Source organism: Rutidosis leptorrhynchoides, chromosome 6, assembly GCF_046630445.1.
Source record: "Rutidosis leptorrhynchoides isolate AG116_Rl617_1_P2 chromosome 6, CSIRO_AGI_Rlap_v1, whole genome shotgun sequence".
In the NCBI taxonomy this organism is placed as follows: Eukaryota; Viridiplantae; Streptophyta; class Magnoliopsida; order Asterales; family Asteraceae; genus Rutidosis; species Rutidosis leptorrhynchoides.
In genome coordinates, this window is record NC_092338.1 from 101647865 (window position 1) to 101667238 (window position 19374).

Here is a 19374-nt window from a genome sequence, read left to right on the forward strand (position 1 = left end):
ACTTAAAATATTTATTTAATATTGTATAAATTGAATTCGGTTTTATATTCGGTTTTCGGTTAACCAAATTAAAAAAAATTAAAACCGAAAAACCGAATTAAAATTCGGTTTCGGTTTTTCTCGATCCGAAAACCATTTTTCAAATTCGGTTTGATTTTTTTCGATTTGGTTTCGATTCGATATTCGTTTTAAATGGTTTCAAACCAAATGGTGCACACCCTTAAATGGTTGGGAGTGGTCTTATAGTCATTTTATTAATTATTATCAAAAAGATTGGCGGGTCTTTTTAATCAGATTGAGTAGTCTGGATTAAGTTTTATACTATTTGGATCGTTTGATATATTTTAATTTACAATTGGTTTTTCGCAGGGAAAAGTATTTGTACATAAATATTAACAGTAATGTCTTTCCTTGATTATTTATTGAAATGCAATATATTATACATTTACAAATGCATTTATTATTTTACCGTTCTTAAAAGCTATCGTTCATTACTTCATTAACATAACCTTAAGTATTAATAATAATAAAAGAAAGATCTCCATTTTTCGCACAACTTGGTTCAACTCGCTTTTTTTGGCGAAGACAAGAAATTAAATAAAAGTAGATCAAAGTTATCTACAAGTGTTTCAAATTGAGTAAGACACGGGTGTCTTATTTATAGATATTACGATCTATTTGACCAACCAAATGAAACAACACCCGGATACAATCCCTTACTTTATACCAATACAACCTATTCGTCTCAAACGCGATCGTAAAATTGAAAATTCCCTTAGATCTTTACTAAAAAACAGTACTGAACTATTGCAGGTTTGCCTCAGTGGTATCCCCACACCTTGTGTGTGGGGCTTGGGTTTAGGTCATGGGTTCGATTCTCGCTCTGTCCATCCTATTAATCAATCTACCTGAAAGATGGAACTCCAGATTGATCCGACGGAGTTTTCTCCCAGATCCATTCAGGATTCAAAACCGATCCGCCTGCCCCTCGGGATGATTTAAGGATCGAGTTCCTGCAGTATGATTCGGGTTTCCTCCCGAAAGCGCGTTCGTGCGTGAAAAATGAGAGTATCCGATGCCGAAAACTTGCCTTTTAAAAAAAGGCATTGAACCGACTTCGAAGACTCGTACACAACCATAAAAAACTATTTCATTCAAACAATACCAGTCACCGCAACATCAGTCACCGCAAACCCAATCTTCGAACATGGAATTACCCTATGTAACATCCCGCGTTTTTTCGTTAAATTTATTTTAACACCGTCTTTTTTTTTTAAATAATATCCCTCGTTATTTAATTTTAACGTCACCCGTTTACACGAGCGTTTTTTAAAATATTCGTTTGGTTAATTCCCGCACCCGCTTTGAAACTCGAGGGACCAAAGTTGCAAAGGGGCCTAACTAGTGACTAGGTCAACTAGTCAAACCCCATCTCATCCATTCATTATCACCACCCACCTTCATCCTTCCCTTTCTCTCTACTTCTCATTTTTGAACACAAACCCCAACTTCATAAAATCATCATCTAAATTCGGGATTGAAAGCAAATTTCAAAACAAATTACATATTCGTGATCCTCTCTTCATCTTCTACATTTTGATACAAATTTCATCAAGTTTGGGTAACTTTCTAAAAACTCTAGATTTCTATAAATTCGTGTTTTTGACTTGAAATTGTGTTAGTTAGTGTCTATGGCTCGTGTCTAGCATGAATATATGTTTTGTTTGCTCGATTTGTTGATTTGAGTAACTAGTTTGAACTTTTGAAGTGGGTTAGCTTAATCTTTGATTTTGGATGATTAAAAGTTGTTAAATTGTTAAAGTTCATGTTTTAATTGTGTTACTAGTATCATTAGCTACATTTTGATGTGTAGGTTGATTAAGAAAACTTCAAAAACCCGATTAAGGATTTTGTGATGTTTGACTAGGGTTTGATAGTTCTTGACATGAACTTTTGATGCTTGAATGCCATGAAATGTTAATTGTTAGTGTTTAGTAGTAATGTATGCTTCATTACCTTCAAAACGGCATATCATATGTGTGAATTGGATTCCCGAAACTTAAAATGCGATTGATGAACTTGAAACTTTGAAAATGGACTTTTATTGATCACTTAATGAGATTTCGGCTATTGTAAATGATGTTTGTGATTGATGAATTGTGTTTAGTTGTATTCCTTGTAAAAATACCTTTCCGATGATATAAGACACATGTTTTGGGTGTTTGCGGGTCAAGAATTGGGTTGGAAAGAGTTTTGGTTCGCGCATACTTTGAAAAACAGAAAAGGGTCTGCCCAGATGGTGGGGCGGCGCGCCCCATCCCCGCGCGGCGCGCGAACTGGCCTGGCCAGATCTGCTCATTATGTCCCTTTTCACGTGAAATGTTTGACTAGCTATCGACCTCCGATTCACATGAAACTTGTTCTAATATACTTGTATATGAATAACTAGCATAGAAAAATAGTTCGGGACCCGACCCGAACGTGTTGACTTTTTCGTTGACTTTGACCAAGTTTGACTTTTAGTCAAACTTAACCAAACTTTTATGCAATCGTTCTAACATGCTTTTATACGTGATTCTTGTATGAAACTTGACAAATTGATTCACATGCTATATTTAATCGAGTCGTAACGAGCCATAGGACTAATTGAACACATTTCACCCGACCTTGTGTCGTAACCGGTTAATTGATACAACTTATTTGTTTAGGTCAAGGCTAAACAACTATCATGCACACGTTTACTTTGTGAAGTACTTTTATACTCGTGCACTCGAGGTGAGATCATAGTCCCACCTTTTCAACAACTTTTTATACTTTTAAATTGTGGGCTGAGAAACATATACTTTGTTACATTTTGTACTACTTACTTTTATACTTTGAACACAAGTACAAGGAAAACAAACATTCCACAGCGAGTTAGAACAAAAATTCTCAATTCGATTATCATTAGTTACACTTGCAGGGTGTAAGCGAGAACTTATATTGTGTGGCCATACGGGTTTGACAAACCCTCATTACGGACGGTTCGCTACCGTCTACGGATGAAATATATTTTCGAGAAACAGTGTATGTTCTAACACTATTGTGATGGGGTTCTATGGAAGGAAACGTTAAGTCTTGATAATTGGGTGCTCGCGAACAATACTTTTGGAATGCAAACGATTTTGATAATCAACTATGGGAATACTAAATCTTGTGGTTCAAAAACAACGTTTACAAATACACCTATGATTTCACCAACGTTTTTCGTTGACAGTTTTCTATATGTTTCTCAGGTTCATACTCGGCTACTTGATACATGCTTCCGCACACTTTGATTACTTGCTTGAGGTCAAGCATACATGCATACGCTAGTGATAGCACTTTTGGATTAAACCTTAAAGCATACATACTTACGCTATTTATAGCAACTGTTATTTTCAACTTATATTATGTCGCAAGTTATTTCATTTATACTTTACAATTTTTGTAATCTTAAACTTGTTGTCGATCTGTTTGGTAAACTAAACTTTGCAAGTCTTGTACTTTTCAAATGAATGCGACATAGTTTTGGTCAAACGAGTCTCATATAGGGACTACGACCACGTAACGGGACCTAAGTTAGCGGCGCCGTCAATGACGATTTTGTCGGGTCGCCACAGATGGTATCAGAGCTGGTTTAACCTTAGCCGTAAAGGTAGTCACGCGCGCCGGCTGTCAGGCCGGGCACTCATACGGACTATGCTTTTTGGCGGGTTAATCATAGAGGGGGTTCTCACAGTGTTACCTGTGACGAAGCATTGGCTCTTACCGCTTGCGATCCCTTGAAATTTGAGGGTTGGCAGTTTGGCAGAAATGCGGGCCGTAAAATCAGTGTCTGAGGTACACTCAGTGGTCACCAAGCGGTTAGCTGGAAAGGCACTGGGTGGGTTTCTACCCCATCTGTCGCTACAGATGGTATCAGAGCGTTGGTTGTAGGGAACTAGGATATGCATTAGTGTGTCTGACAGAGTCGTTAGGACGCATTAGTGAATCTAGACTACAACCGGATAGTTAGCCATTGCATTCTGACATACTTTTGCTATAGATAGCACTTACTTGACTACTTGTGTATTATACTTGAATCATTCTTAGGCAAACTTTTTAATGGTACCCAACCTTCATCATACGAACTCGTATTCCGCCACTTTTTGGTAACACACGTGAATTCAAGGTTTATACGCGTACGGATGACCACGACTTCGTTAGTCACTCTAGTTCGGGAATTTTGACTCCTTGGTTGTTATCCACCCTGTCTCAGCTTACTATCCACAAGTATTGTAAAGTTACCACCACCACTCTAGATGAGTATCGTCATCACTATTTATCACTACGGTTGCGTACTACTCGTTATCATGACTCGTTACTCTTTTCATACCTAAATACATTATTGTCTGACTCGAACCGCATTGACGTGAACAATCATTTATACACTTCCCTCGGGGAACGCTTCCTTAGAGTTGCAGAAATTCTTTCGATTTAATACGAGTCACGTTTGAGACGTTGTTACATTTTGTTCATTTTAGATCTTCACGATGACACGAACTTGAATCTATGGATTGATGTGGGAATGAAGGTATGAGTTAGCGTAATATAACGACACTCGATCAACGGGGTTATATTACGGTAAGTCATACCAAAGTTCTAATGACATGTGATGGTGGTTGGACTCGATCAACCTAATCACCACCATGTGCCATGTACATGACTTCACTTTTCTTGTTTGGATATCCGAAAACTCCGAGAATATTGATAACGACCATACCCGGGACACATCTTCGATTATTGTCGAACCATATTTATGCTTTCGAATGAATGTAAAATTCTTTCAACTTCAAACATATGTTATACGCGTATACTATCTCGTCTTCGCACGGTTTCATCGAAGAACTACAATATGCTTGATATGCCCACATCGAGGCGGAAATTTCTCTCGTATTACACTCGTACTTCCGTTTAAGGAAAATATTTTATCTAAATTCTCAATGGAGGGAGAGACTCTTCACGTTATACTAGTATTCGCCACGAGGGTGAATAGTCCTAACGAACGTTTTCGGAAACCGATAAATCTTTCGCGACGCGAATTTTCTTGAGAAACTTGTCCTAACAAACTTGTTCAAATATACCTTACTGAATGTACTTTGTTTCGGATCGAGATCCTCGTTTCACTTCTAGATTTCGGAGTGCCTTACAAAAAGCCTCGGGACCACGTTTAGACATGAGTACCGCGTACCATCCAAAACCCGACGGACCAAACAAACATACGATTCAAACCTTGGAAACCGTAATACGAATTTGTGTTACCAACTTCAAACCACTTGAGAAAAGTCTTGCCTTTAACCAGAATCTCTTACCACGATAGTTATCATTCGATTCTTAACGTCACACCTTTTGAAACCACATGTGACCGGAAACGTCATTCTCTTTTGTCGAACAAAGTAAACGATGATCAATTCATCGGGGCCGAGTTTATTCATGAGCAACTGAGAAAATTTATTCATATTCAAGAAAGACCCAACACGACTCGTAGTCGCCCAGAGAGCTTGCCAATGTTAGACGTAAACCTTTCGAGTTCCATGTGGGAAACCGCGTCACGTTAGAAGTCGCACCTTGAGGAGGTGTAAACCGTTTCGGGAAACATAGGAATGCTAAATCCGCGATATACTAATCCTTTTTGAAACCATGGAGCGTATTGTACCCGTTGCTTGTCATCTAGATTTTCCGACTCATTTGAGTCTCCGTTCATCCTACATAGAACCTGAAGACGTAACTTGCTATTCCCTTCGATGAGCTTGCTATCGATGGTACACTCCACTTCCTAGGAGAACCGGTTGAAATTATGAATCGTGAAACCAAACTTCAATCCAACGTAAAAATCCCGACCGTCGAAGTTCGTTGAAATGCCCAAGGACGTACCTTCACTTATCCGTAGAATTTACAACGCAAGATCTCGAGGAAGATTCAACAACTACTGCTTCCAACTAAATTTCGGGACGAAATTTCTTTTGAGGTGTGGATAATGTAACATCCCGCGTTTTTCCGTTAAATTTATTTTAACACCGTCTTTTTTTTTTAAAATAATATCCCTCGTTATTTAATTTTAACGTCACCCGTTTACACGAGCGTTTTTTAAAATATTCGTTTGGTTAATTCCCGCACCCGCTTTGAAACTCGAGGGACCAAAGTTGCAAAGGGGCCTAACTAGTGACTAGGTCAACTAGTCAAACCCCATCTCATCCATTCATTATCACCACCCACCTTCATCCTTCCCTTTCTCTCTACTTCTCATTTTTGAACACAAACCCCAACTTCATAAAATCATCATCTAAATTCGGGATTGGAAGCAAACTTCAAAACAAATTACATTTTCGTGATCCTCTCTTCATCCTCTACATTTTGATACAAATTTCATCAAGTTTGGGTAACTTTCTAAAAACTCTAGATTTCTATAAATTCGTGTTTTTGACTTGAAATTGTGTTAGTTAGTGTCTATGGCTCGTGTCTAGCATGAATATATGTTTTGTTTGCTTGATTTGTTGATTTGAGTAACTAGTTTGAACTTTTGAAGTGGGTTAGCTTAATCTTTGATTTTGGATGATTAAAAGTTGTTAAATTGTTAAAGTTCATGTTTTAATTGTGTTACTAGTATCATTAGCTACATTTTGATGTGTAGTTTGATTAAGAAAACTTCAAAAACCCGATTAAGGATTTTGTGATGTTTGACTAGGGTTTGGTAGTTCTTGACATGAACTTTTGATGCTTGAATGCCATGAAATGTTAATTGTTAGTGTTTAGTAGTAATGTATGCTTCATTACCTTCAAAACGGCATATCATATGTGTGAATTGGATTCCCGAAACTTAAAATGCGATTGATGAACTTGAAACTTTGAAAATGGACTTTTATTGATCACTTAATGAGATTTCGGCTATTGTAAATGATGTTTGTGATTGATGAATTGTGTTTAGTTGTATTCCTTGTAAAAATACCTTTCCGATGATATAAGACACATGTTTTGGGTGTTTGCGGGTCAAGAATTGGGTTGGAAAGAGTTTTGGTTCGCGCATACTTTGAAAAACAGAAAAGGGTCTGCCCAGATGGTGGGGCGGCGCGCCCCATCCCCGCGCGGCGCGCGAACTGGCCTGGCCAGATCTGCTCATTATGTCCCTTTTCACGTGAAATGTTTGACTAGCTATCGACCTCCGATTCACATGAAACTTGTTCTAATATACTTGTATATGAATAACTAGCATAGAAAAATAGTCCGGGACCCGACCCGAACGTGTTGACTTTTTCGTTGACTTTGACCAAGTTTGACTTTTAGTCAAACTTAACCAAACTTTTATGCAATCGTTCTAACATGCTTTTATACGTGATTCTTGTATGAAACTTGACAAATTGATTCACATGCTATATTTAATCGAGTCGTAACGAGCCATAGGACTAATTGAACACATTTCACCCGACCTTGTGTCGTAACCGGTTAATTGATACAACTTATTTGTTTAGGTCAAGGCTAAACAACTATCATGCACACGTTTACTTTGTGAAGTACTTTTATACTCGTGCACTCGAGGTGAGATCATAGTCCCACCTTTTCAACAACTTTTTATACTTTTAAATTGTGGGCTGAGAAACATATACTTTGTTACATTTTGTACTACTTACTTTTATACTTTGAACACAAGTACAAGGAAAACAAACATTCCACAGCGAGTTAGAACAAAAATCCTCAATTCGATTATCATTAGTTACACTTGCAGGGTGTAAGCGAGAACTTATATTGTGTGGCCATACGGGTTTGACAAACCCTCATTACGGACGGTTCGCTACCGTCTACGGATGAAATATATTTTCGAGAAACAGTGTATGTTCTAACACTATTGTGATGGGGTTCTATGGAAGGAAACGTTAAGTCTTGATAATTGGGTGCTCGCGAACAATACTTTTGGAATGCAAACGATTTTGATAATCAACTATGGGAATACTAAATCTTGTGGTTCAAAAACAACATTTACAAATACACCTATGATTTCACCAACGTTTTTCGTTGACAGTTTTCTATATGTTTCTCAGGTTCATACTCGGCTACTTGATACATGCTTCCGCACACTTTTATTACTTGCTTGAGGTCAAGCATACATGCATACGCTAGTGATAGCACTTTTGGATTAAACCTTAAAGCATACATACTTACGCTATTTATAGCAACTGTGATTTTCAACTTATATTATGTCGCAAGTTATTTCATTTATACTTTACAATTTTTGTAATCTTAAACTTGTTGTCGATCTGTTTGGTAAACTAAACTTTGCAAGTCTTGTACTTTTCAAATGAATGCGACATAGTTTTGGTCAAACGAGTCTCATATAGGGACTACGACCACGTAACGGGACCTAAGTTAGCGGCGCCGTCAATGACAATTTTGTCGGGTCGCCACACCCTAACTACTTCTCGTACTGAAAATTATTTGCTTTTGATGAACATTGAATGTAAGGTGTTGTTTCTTTTTTTAAGATATTTTTCCTGAAAATCTACGGACCATGTCTTTAGAGAAGATGTGACTTATGGTCTGTATGCTGAATAATGGAGACTGTTTGTTTTTATGTCTGAAAAATAACTTAATTAGCATATTTCGAAATCCGCAAATTCGTTAACTGAATAAGACATTATTTTATTTTATTTTTTTTAGAAAAACAAACAGTCTGCAGTAAAAATGTCTGTTAATGCGCAAACATAGGACATAATATGATTTGCAAACTGAAAAACAAACAACAACTAAGTCTTTATTTTATTTCTGTAATATATATATATATATATATATATATATATATATATATATATATATATATATATATATATATATCTATATATATATATGTGTGTGTGTGTGTTGTGTATCTTTATATATTGTTTTAATAGTACTACACTAAATTCTTATCTTTTTTTTTCACCCTCAAAAATACTCCATAACGTTTTACGATTTTCTCGTCTCTTTGTGGAGTAAAAGAATTTACTTTTTGCTGTACGTACAAAAAGATGCATGCTATGAACACCAAAAGGGACAAGATTACTAGATAATATAACTTGTACGGTACATGTAGAAGATGCGAAGGGACCGGCAATAGCAAAAAATTAAGAGCAAGGTGTGGATGAGGAATGTGTAAGAGATTCACGAGATGGTCAGATGCAAAAGAAAGGAGGCCTACAAATATGAGGTATCTTTTCCTATTCTTATTAGTAAAAAAAAAAAAAAGCACGGTGCTCCACACAATAAAATAAAGCTATTTCTATTACTTTTTTTTTTTTTTTTTTTTTTTTTTTTTTACAAAATAACGAACACTATTAAAATAGGAGATACCTTCATTGAATAATGAAGGATCCCAAAATCGATTACAATAACACGAACCATTTTAAGGCTCGAAAATGAGTAAGAAAACTAAAAAACCCTAAGGAAACTAACTCAAATCGAGCCTCAACCGGCGTGCATGCCAAGACAAAACTAAGCAAACGAATACATCACAAACCATAAGCTATAAACTAAAAAGACTGAGAGCTAAAAGAAATAACAAAAAAGCGACGATTCACAACTAAAGCAATTACCAATCATGGGCTAAATTAATCGGCTTTGGGAGTAGCATTACCGTTCCTTAAATCCGGACGATTAGTAATCCCGTCTTCCTTATCGATCCAGACCCCTTTTCTTGTTTGGTTACTGCTTTATTTCCATCCTATATAAACATACACGAGATTTGACTACAAATACAAGTTCACAAAAAATAAATAAAATCGTTAGTTATTACTGTAATTGTTAATTACAGTAGTAATTTAGTAGTAATTTGTTTATTTATATTAACAATGGTCAATGGAGTATAAATGGATTACTTATGTGAGTGGTATCAATAACATTTTATTGGTAAATCTTAAAGAATAATTAGAATTTCTCTTATACTTTGTTTTTTAATTTACTCTGAAATTAAAAAACGAAACACTTTAATGATATGCAAGTATTAAGTGAATGTAAATGTTAGTCATTTAGTTTAATGACCCGTGGAACCACGGATTCTGACTAAGAAACTTGTCGTTGTTTTTACAAACATATTTTTGATGTACTTAACTTTGTCAGAATAAATGAACTACATTTCTTCTCCCACAACTCTCTTCCAATTTTCATCACAATTACTATTTTCTTTGTCAGGCCTACATTACAACCTTTTATTGAACATGTATTTCGCATATATATGTAACGTAATTAATCCCGTAAAAAGAACCAATATTTAAGTAATAATAATAATATAATAATTATAATTATAATAATAAATAATAATAATAAAGTTTGCTTAAAAATTGAGTATTTATATTTTTAATAATAATTATTAGTAATAACAATTACCTCTTGAAATTTTTAAAAAACATTAAAATACATTATTATATGAAGATTATACAATATACTTTAAAGTCTGTACGTGTGTTCATGGAGTGTTTTGTAAAAGATTGCACAATTTGTTATAAAGTTTGTACATATTGTCATGAAGGTGTTTTATCAAAAGGTTGTACATAATCCTTTAAATATTGTACAAAAAGTCATAGGAGTGTTTTACCATAAGGTTGTACATAATGTTTCAAATATTATACATATGGTCATGAAGATGTTTTATCATAAGGTTGTACATAATGCTTTATAAATACACAATTAACATGTTAATATATTTATTAAATAGAATTGACTATTTTAATGGCATCATTATGGGGGTGGTGGGTTGGGTGGGTGGGTGGTGGGGGGCTTAGAATTTTTCTCTTTATTTTTGAATTTTTTTAAACTTGAAATTTTTTTATTTATAACATCATCATTTTAAAAATTTATTAAATACTATAGATAAATATTGTCCAGATTTGAAGTAATCCTTATGGATGAATAATTAAGATAGAGTTGCAATTCATAATAATTAGTTAATTAGTTTCCGATGACTATACAATTCATTCTTGTTTTATAGAAACTCATGGTTAGAAATAACAATCGTCACCCGATTCATCGTATATTCATCCGATCTATTTGATTTATCTAATCCACATTGCTTCGTGATGGATATGAATGCAACTATAAAAATATGAATACGGATATGAATGAATTTAAATGGATATGAATATGAATGAAAAATTTCATCCATGAATATATTCATTAACACCCAAAATACATAAACAAATACATAAATATGGATATGTGCTTACATAATTACTATAACAAATGTATTTACCGTAAAATTTACATTTTTCTTTCAACTTTATAATGATATAACTGTGATATATTACAATAAAACACTAATATCAAACAAAATAAACATACAAATTACATATTTAATTTTTCATAATCTATGTTTAATAGTAAATTTAACAAATTGTGTATTATCTTCGTAAAAGATTACACATTCTTGTGGATAAATTTTAATTGTCGTGTTATATTTATTGTTGCTATACCACGTTTCGTTTTCGTTGCATATCAATAAATATTATAACATTCTTTTTAAAAGCACGTAAGACTTTATCAATTATAATAATGATTTACATTATGCCCTAAACCAAAAACTGTACAGTGCTGAGATCAATTCGATATTACATAAAGGAGCAACTACGTGCCAAGTAAATGGAATTATGAAGACGCATGAACTTGAAACCAAGCTGGGAGATGAAGTCGGCAGTATCAATCGAGCGATTACATAGCTCATAACACACTACCCATTTAATCACGTGCACATAGCAACCATTTAAGGATGGAACATAGTTTCAGAGGAGTATCTTAGGAGCAGTACAATGCTGGGGTGTAGGTCATGTTAGCCGATACCCGTACGACGCTAGGGTGATGCTACATAAAATGCGGGATCTATTAGCCATTGTCGCTATTCGAATGTTGCCTTTTTGGCACGTTTGGCTATCCAAGAAAAGCTTTGAGTTTGTATTACAGATAGGATTCTTGTAGGAATTCATTCTTTGTTGCAAAAGATCTTAGAGGTTTATGTAATTCTATATTATGTAGCTACACTACAAGCTCATTTGGTGGCCAGTGGCAGATCCAAGATTTTTTTTCACCGGGGGCGAATTTCTTTTCAAAACCATAGCAATTTTTTTGAGTAAAATATGGACGTTTTGGGACAAAAATTGAAGCTTTTAGGCAAAATTTGAAGATTTTTGGGAAAATTTTGAAGGTTTTGGGGCAAAATTTAGAGAATTTTGGACAAAATTTGAAGGTTTTGAGGCAAAATATATATGGTTTGGGGCAAAAAAAAATCACCGGGGGCAAAGTCGAAAAATCCAAAATTTTTACACTAAAATTTCAAAATCCCCCCCCCCCCCCCATCTTACACTCTAAATCCGCCTCTGTTGGTGGCTTGCCATATAGAGGAACCTTGTGAACAGTTAGCAAATATTTGGATATCCATTAACATTTTGTGTATGGTGGCTTGCCATATAGACGAGCCATTTTCTGTATTTCCATAACATTTTTCTAATACTCAATGGATATCCATTAACCCACTTAATCTAGCGAATATGAATATGGATGGATGAACTGAAATTAAATGGATATGGATATAGATGAACAAAATTAAATGGATATAATTATGGATACGACATCACTCGATCCATATCCGATACATTATCATCCCTACTCATGGCTATAAATAGTCATCATATTTTTTGGAGCATTTCTCGATTTGTGCATGTGATCCTTCGCTGAGGCCATGCTAATCTTCTCTGTATCGTTTCAAGTTTATCGTCATATTGTAATCGTTTAATTCAATAAGACAATCTAAATCTGCTTGATTAATTCATCTGCGTACCAACTTTATATATGGTATCAGGACAGAGATGCCACAAACAAATCCAGAATCCAAAACCGATCGGTTAATCGTATCGATTAAATTCCATAAAAATTACAAATGCCCAATTCGCGCAGAACTCTAGATTACGAATCAATTCATTCAAAAACTGACTCACCGGACGAATTAACAATTAACAAATCTGTTAATATCTGAATTAATTAATATCTAAATCCTTAAATCAACCAACAACCAATATGACTGGAGGAGATGCAAGAGCCAGCTTTAATACGATCGATATAACATAACCGTATTACCTCACAACTTCAGACAATTCAAGAAAGAATTATGTAGGGGATAATCTTCTTAAAGATGGAAACTACCTCGATTGGAAGAACGAGATAATGAATGAGTTACTTTCCATGAACAAGATCGGATTCACCAATGGAACTTTTCTTATGCCACAAGAAGGATCAAAGGATTTGATGAACTGGAGAAGATGTAACGCAATGGTGCGTGGATGGCTAATCAGTTCAATGAAAAAGGAGATCAAAAGCAGTGTGAAGTGTTCAGCTACTACGAGGGATATTTGGAAGGATCATGAAGGAATATTTGACAAAGAAAATGCTCCACTCGCATGCGAACATCGAAGGACACTCACCTTGATCAACCAAGGTAATCTGTAAATTTTTGGATACTATACTAAGCTAAGGGGAGGTTGGGATGAAATACAATTAGTTGGCCTACTCCAACATGTGTTTACGAAGGATGCTCCTGTGTTTTGGGTAAAACATTCAATAATATGCGTAATAGAAAGGCTTTATAAATTTTTGATGGGACTTAATGAAGATGTTAGTTCGATGAGATCGCAGATAAGAGCAGCGATCCATTACCCTCCTTAGGGGCTGCCTTTCATCTAATCAATCAATATGAATAGCAGAAACTAATAAGGAATATACGGAGTTCCGGTACAGATATTAGCGCCTTTCAAACTTTCAGTAGAAACACACCAAGAACAGCAGGTAAAAACAACGCTTAAATTTTCACGGGAAACATTAGGATAAATGCAATTATTTCGAAAGTTAGGAACACAGAAGAAGGGTGTTTCAAGATAATAGGATACCCGGATTGGTGGAGGAAGCAATCCCAATTTTAAGATCACAATCGAACAAATCAAGGGGACAGTAACCTGATTTGGTACTTAGGAAGTTAACACATTTAAAGGGTTTAAATACTCATAATCGTTTTTGTGATTCTTGTATTCGTGCTAAACAAATAAGATTAACGTTTCCAATTAGATTTTCTAAGACTTATGCTATTTTTGAATCAATACATATTGATATTTTTGGTCCATATCAACATGCGTCACTTAATGGTGCTCAATATTTCTTACATGTTGTAGATTACCATTGTCGGGTTGTATGGGTGTATTTGATGAGAAGTATATCAGAAGTAGCTCAAAATGTAATGGGCTTCTACAATATGATGATAACGTAGTTTAATAAGAATATAAAAAGAGTTTGCAGAGGTAAGAGAATAGTAATTCAGTCCAACCGATAACTAGAATTCTATAAATAAAATGGAATCCTATTGGAGACATCATGCCCCTACACACCACAACAGAACTGAGTAGAGAGGAAGCATCGACATTTGTTACAGATGAACAAGGCATTTCGTTTCCAAGGTTCTTTACCAAATGAGTTATGGGGAGACTGTGTTTTGACTACAGTGTGTATTATAAATAAGCATCCAAGTAGTGTCATCAACAATAAAACTCCACACAAGATATTGTTGGAAAAGTTACCAACTTAGGATCACATGAAAGTGTTCGGATGCTTTGCATACGCACTTGACTCTCACTATAAAGAGATAAGTTTGGAGAAAAGCATGATCATGCGTGTTCATAGGGTATCCGATGGGTCAAAAGGGATATGATATGCTTCGATTAGTATAGTTTTTATGTGTTGTTAGGCGTAAGGTCAATCTAGTGTATACAAAGGGTAGATCTTAAAATTTATAATGTTGAGGCCTAAATCTAGCTATCACTCCAATTTCTAAAAGGGTAGTAGCGGTAGTATGACTTAGTGTCATTCTATACAAAGTGGTAACTTTAGAATTATGTGATTTTCGAATGCATTAATATTGAATACTAACCCATAGATTATGAGCTCGTCTGCTGGAATTACTTTAACTTCAATTGACAAATAATCGATAAAACACTAAATATGAGCCTGTAAAAAATTGTTTTAAAACTTATTGTTAATAATAATATTTATGCACATCTTTAATGATTTTTAGTACAACTAATTATATTATGTCAAAATCTGATTGATCATTTTTAATTAATAAGGTAATATAAATATATCTATATTATCTTTTTATAAATATAATAAGATAAAGTTTAATATAATTATTATTAATATAATTATATTAACAAAAAATGATTAATTGAATTGTAATATCCGTTTGTTAATACGGAAGGTGATATATTAAATATTTTGTATAATATCATATTTTATTTAATTATATATTTTAGTTGTATATATTTTGTAATTTTTATATCAATAAGCTAAAGTCTTTGCCTTTAAAAAATATGTAATGTATGGATATATTTTAAGAACTAGTATCAAATAAAATATAATACTTTTTTAAACAAATAAATAGTGTAACGTGGAGCTGACATGTGGCAGTGTAAAATGTAAAGTTGACATGTGACAGAATTTAATCAAAAATTAACACGTAAGATTATTATCACGCGCTTTACAGAAATTGAAATTTAAACAGAATTTTTATAAGAATAGATAAAACGATGATCGAATTGCCGATTTGCTAGTTTTGGGGCCAAACCGGTGTTTCATTTGCCGGTTTGGGTCCCCAGTTACATTTATAATATTTTTAAGCCACGTGTGCCCTAAAAGTTCAAACCGGCATTTCAAAAGCCGTTTATTTTTATTATTTATTATATATTGTGTTTTTTCATAAAATTATTTATTAGTTTATCAATAATTATTAGTTTATTAATAATGAGTTTATTTTTTATTATGTAATATAATTTTTAGTTTATTAATTTGATTGTAAAATGAGTTTTCAATTATTAAATTATTCATTATAATGGAAATACAATCACTATAATAAACGATAATAACAAGTTCTCATAATAAAAAACCAAACAATTACAATCATTAATAATACGCTCAACCAACGTCTACGTCTATGTCCATGTTTGTGTCCACCGGTACCACATGGTTAGGGATGGCAATGGTCACCCGATCCATCGGATATCCATCCGATCCACCCGCTTTGTGATGGATATGGATGAATCTAAATGGATATGAATACGGATATGGATGAACCTAAATGGATATGGATATGGATACGGATGAAAAGTTTCATCTATGGATATATCCATTAGCACCCGAAATACATATAAAAATACATAAATATATGTATATGCTTACATATTTATTATTACAAATGTGTTTACCGTTAGATTTACATTTTGTTTTCAAACTTATAATGAAAAACTATTATATATCATAATAAAACACATATATCTAACAAAATAAATGAACAACTTACATTTAATTTTTCATAATCTATGTTTAATAGTAAATTCAACAAATGTATTCTATCTGCGACAAAGATTACACATTCTTGTGAATATATATTGATTATGCCATCATATATATATATATATATATATATATATATATATATATATATATATATATATATATATATATATATATATATATATATATATAATATATATACTTTTGCTATACTACGTTTTTGTTTTCATCGCATATTAAGAAATATTATAACATCTTTTTAATATCCAATGAATATCCATTAACCCGCTTCATCATGTGGATATGGATGTGGATGGATGAACAAAAATCAAATGGATATAGATATGGATATGGATGAACAAAAACTAAATGGATATGGATATGGATATGTCATCACCCGATCCATATACGATCCATTGCCATCCCTACACATGGTGATGGAATTGAAACGCGGTTACTTCTTCAGAGTTGCTGTGGTGTGGGTCGGGCTCATCATCTCCTAGATCCGCCGCATCATGTACATTCTGATCAACTTGTGATGTACCTCCCATATCCGGAAATGCCAAGGGAGATTTTCGCCGAACATATGATTGAGTACGCTGAGATCCCAAATCAAACACAGAGTTCCTTGGAGTTTGATGTTCATATGATGGACTTCTCATATCTCCCATTTGATAAGGAGAGTTCCTGGGTGTTTGATGAGGGGTACTACCAACACCATAATCCCCTATAGACAAGTTCTGGTTCGGGGTGGCACTGGATGATTGACCTTGATTTGTATACTGAGGGAAACCATAATCCGGCCATTGGTAGTTTTGTATACCATAGAACTGGAACCCAGGATCATGCTGAGTTTGATGCGTGACGCCCATCAAATGATGCAGAAAGTCAACAAAAGCCTGCAGGTTTGGCTGACTGTTTGGTTGCATTTGAGATGTAGCCATCGCGCTTATCCTTGTTAAACCCTCCTCCTGCACAATAGGTAAATGTAAACAAATATTAAAACCAATTCATTTCACACAAATGCTATAAAATAATTATTTTACGTACATAAAGATTCTCTTTCGTTGCCCAATCACGATATTGGTTGGCGGGTTGTAGTCTCCTAATATCACATATTACCACTATTGTACTGTGACGACCCGAAAATTTCTGACCAAATTTAAACTTTATCTTTAAATGATTTAATTTTTTCGACACGATAAGCAAAGTCTGTAATGTTGAGTCTCAAAGTTTTGGAACTATATTCATGTAATCAATTATTCTTTGACTATTCTCAAAGATTCACGAACAATATATATATATAACTTAATGTGCATATATATATATATATATATATATATATATATATATATATATATATATATATGATTTCAAGTTATTTAGTAAACGATAGTAACATTTGATTATTGATTCGATTGATATTTAGATAAGTTAACTAAAACGTTTAAGATGAACCAGTAAAACACTAATTTGCTACAGTATTTTCGAATTGCTACAGTTTCCGAAAAGCTACAGTGTTTTCGAAAATCACTATTTGCTACAGTAAAAAAAAAACTTTGCTACATTAACTTTGCTACAGTAAAATACTATTTCAAAATGAAAATATATATATGTATATGTTTATACTACGAGACGATGATTTATAGAAGCAAATAACCAAAACACTTAATTGATTAAAGCTACACTTCGAGTGACATAGTTTATCAATGATTAAGTTTAATTTTTGATAAAGGTACACGTCGCGTAACGAAAAGTACTAGTTTTCTAAGCGTACGAAAATGCATTCGAGAAACCGGAACCGGGACACAAGTCGAGTGACGACATACGACTTATCGGAACAAAAATTACAAATTAACTATGCACGAGAATATAATATGATATATAATTAATTAATATAAATTATATATATTATATATTAATAAATAAATATGTCGACGAGGAAGAGTTAAAAAACAAACATGAGCTGGAAAAGGACCCCATGCGATCGCATGGGAATCCCTCTACCAAGCCATGCGATCGCATGGCACTTGAATTCAGGAAAAGTCTATAAATTCGATCGAGTTCTGGCATAATTCACACACACATATCCATCTATAATACTCTGTATTATATTTATTATTATTATTATTATTATTATTATTATTATTATTATTATTATTATTATTATTATTATTATTATTATTATGATTAATATTATTATTAGTCTTAATATTATTAGAAGTATTATTATTAATTAGTATTATACATAAAATACTACGACGAGGTCATGAGCGTGTCACTTTTAAAATGGGTTTTCGAGCGGGATAGAGCTAAGGAAACTATGGGTTATAGCTATGGAGGTTATGGGTAATGTTCATAGGTTTTGTTCGTAAATCAAATCTAGTGTTTATCATCTCTGTTGCGTCTACGTACTTTCCTGTAATATTGAATCACAATATTGATACGTGAGCATTCATATCTTATCTTTTATATATTAATTGTGTATCCATGTCTAGTGCTCGAGTATATATGTTTAGGCATGCTTGTATGCTAAATTTCGTCGTTAACCAGTTTATGATGAATCACGAATTAAATACATATATTACTGATAAAAGGTATATGATATGCATGTTTCTGGAAAGCTGGCGAAAAATCAATAACTTTTCATTTAGATATCGAATAGTTTCGATGAACGGATTAAAAGATATGATCAACTGAATTATGATTGACGTTAATTGAAATTACTTTTGAATCTGCAATTAAGATTTAAACAACTTGTTTATGAGATTGATAAAATGGATTTTTAAATATTACCGGCCTAGTAAATGAATCCTTATTTAAGGCACATCTCGTTTTGTTGAACAATTGTCAAAATTAACTGTTTTATCATGTTTTAAAGCCTTATAAAAACTATAGACTAATTTTACAAGAATTGGAAAACTATGTGAAATGTTAAAATGTTTCGATTGCCATGATCATTCAACTATAGTA

At 33.6% G+C, this 19374-nt stretch overlaps 1 pseudogene; it reads right to left on the bottom strand.

Annotated features, from left to right (window-relative positions):
• Positions 1-12701: 12701 nt before the first annotated feature.
• LOC139856495 (U6 spliceosomal RNA) lies at positions 12702-12812 on the bottom strand (annotated as a pseudogene).
• Between the last annotated feature and the right edge of the window lie 6562 nt (positions 12813-19374).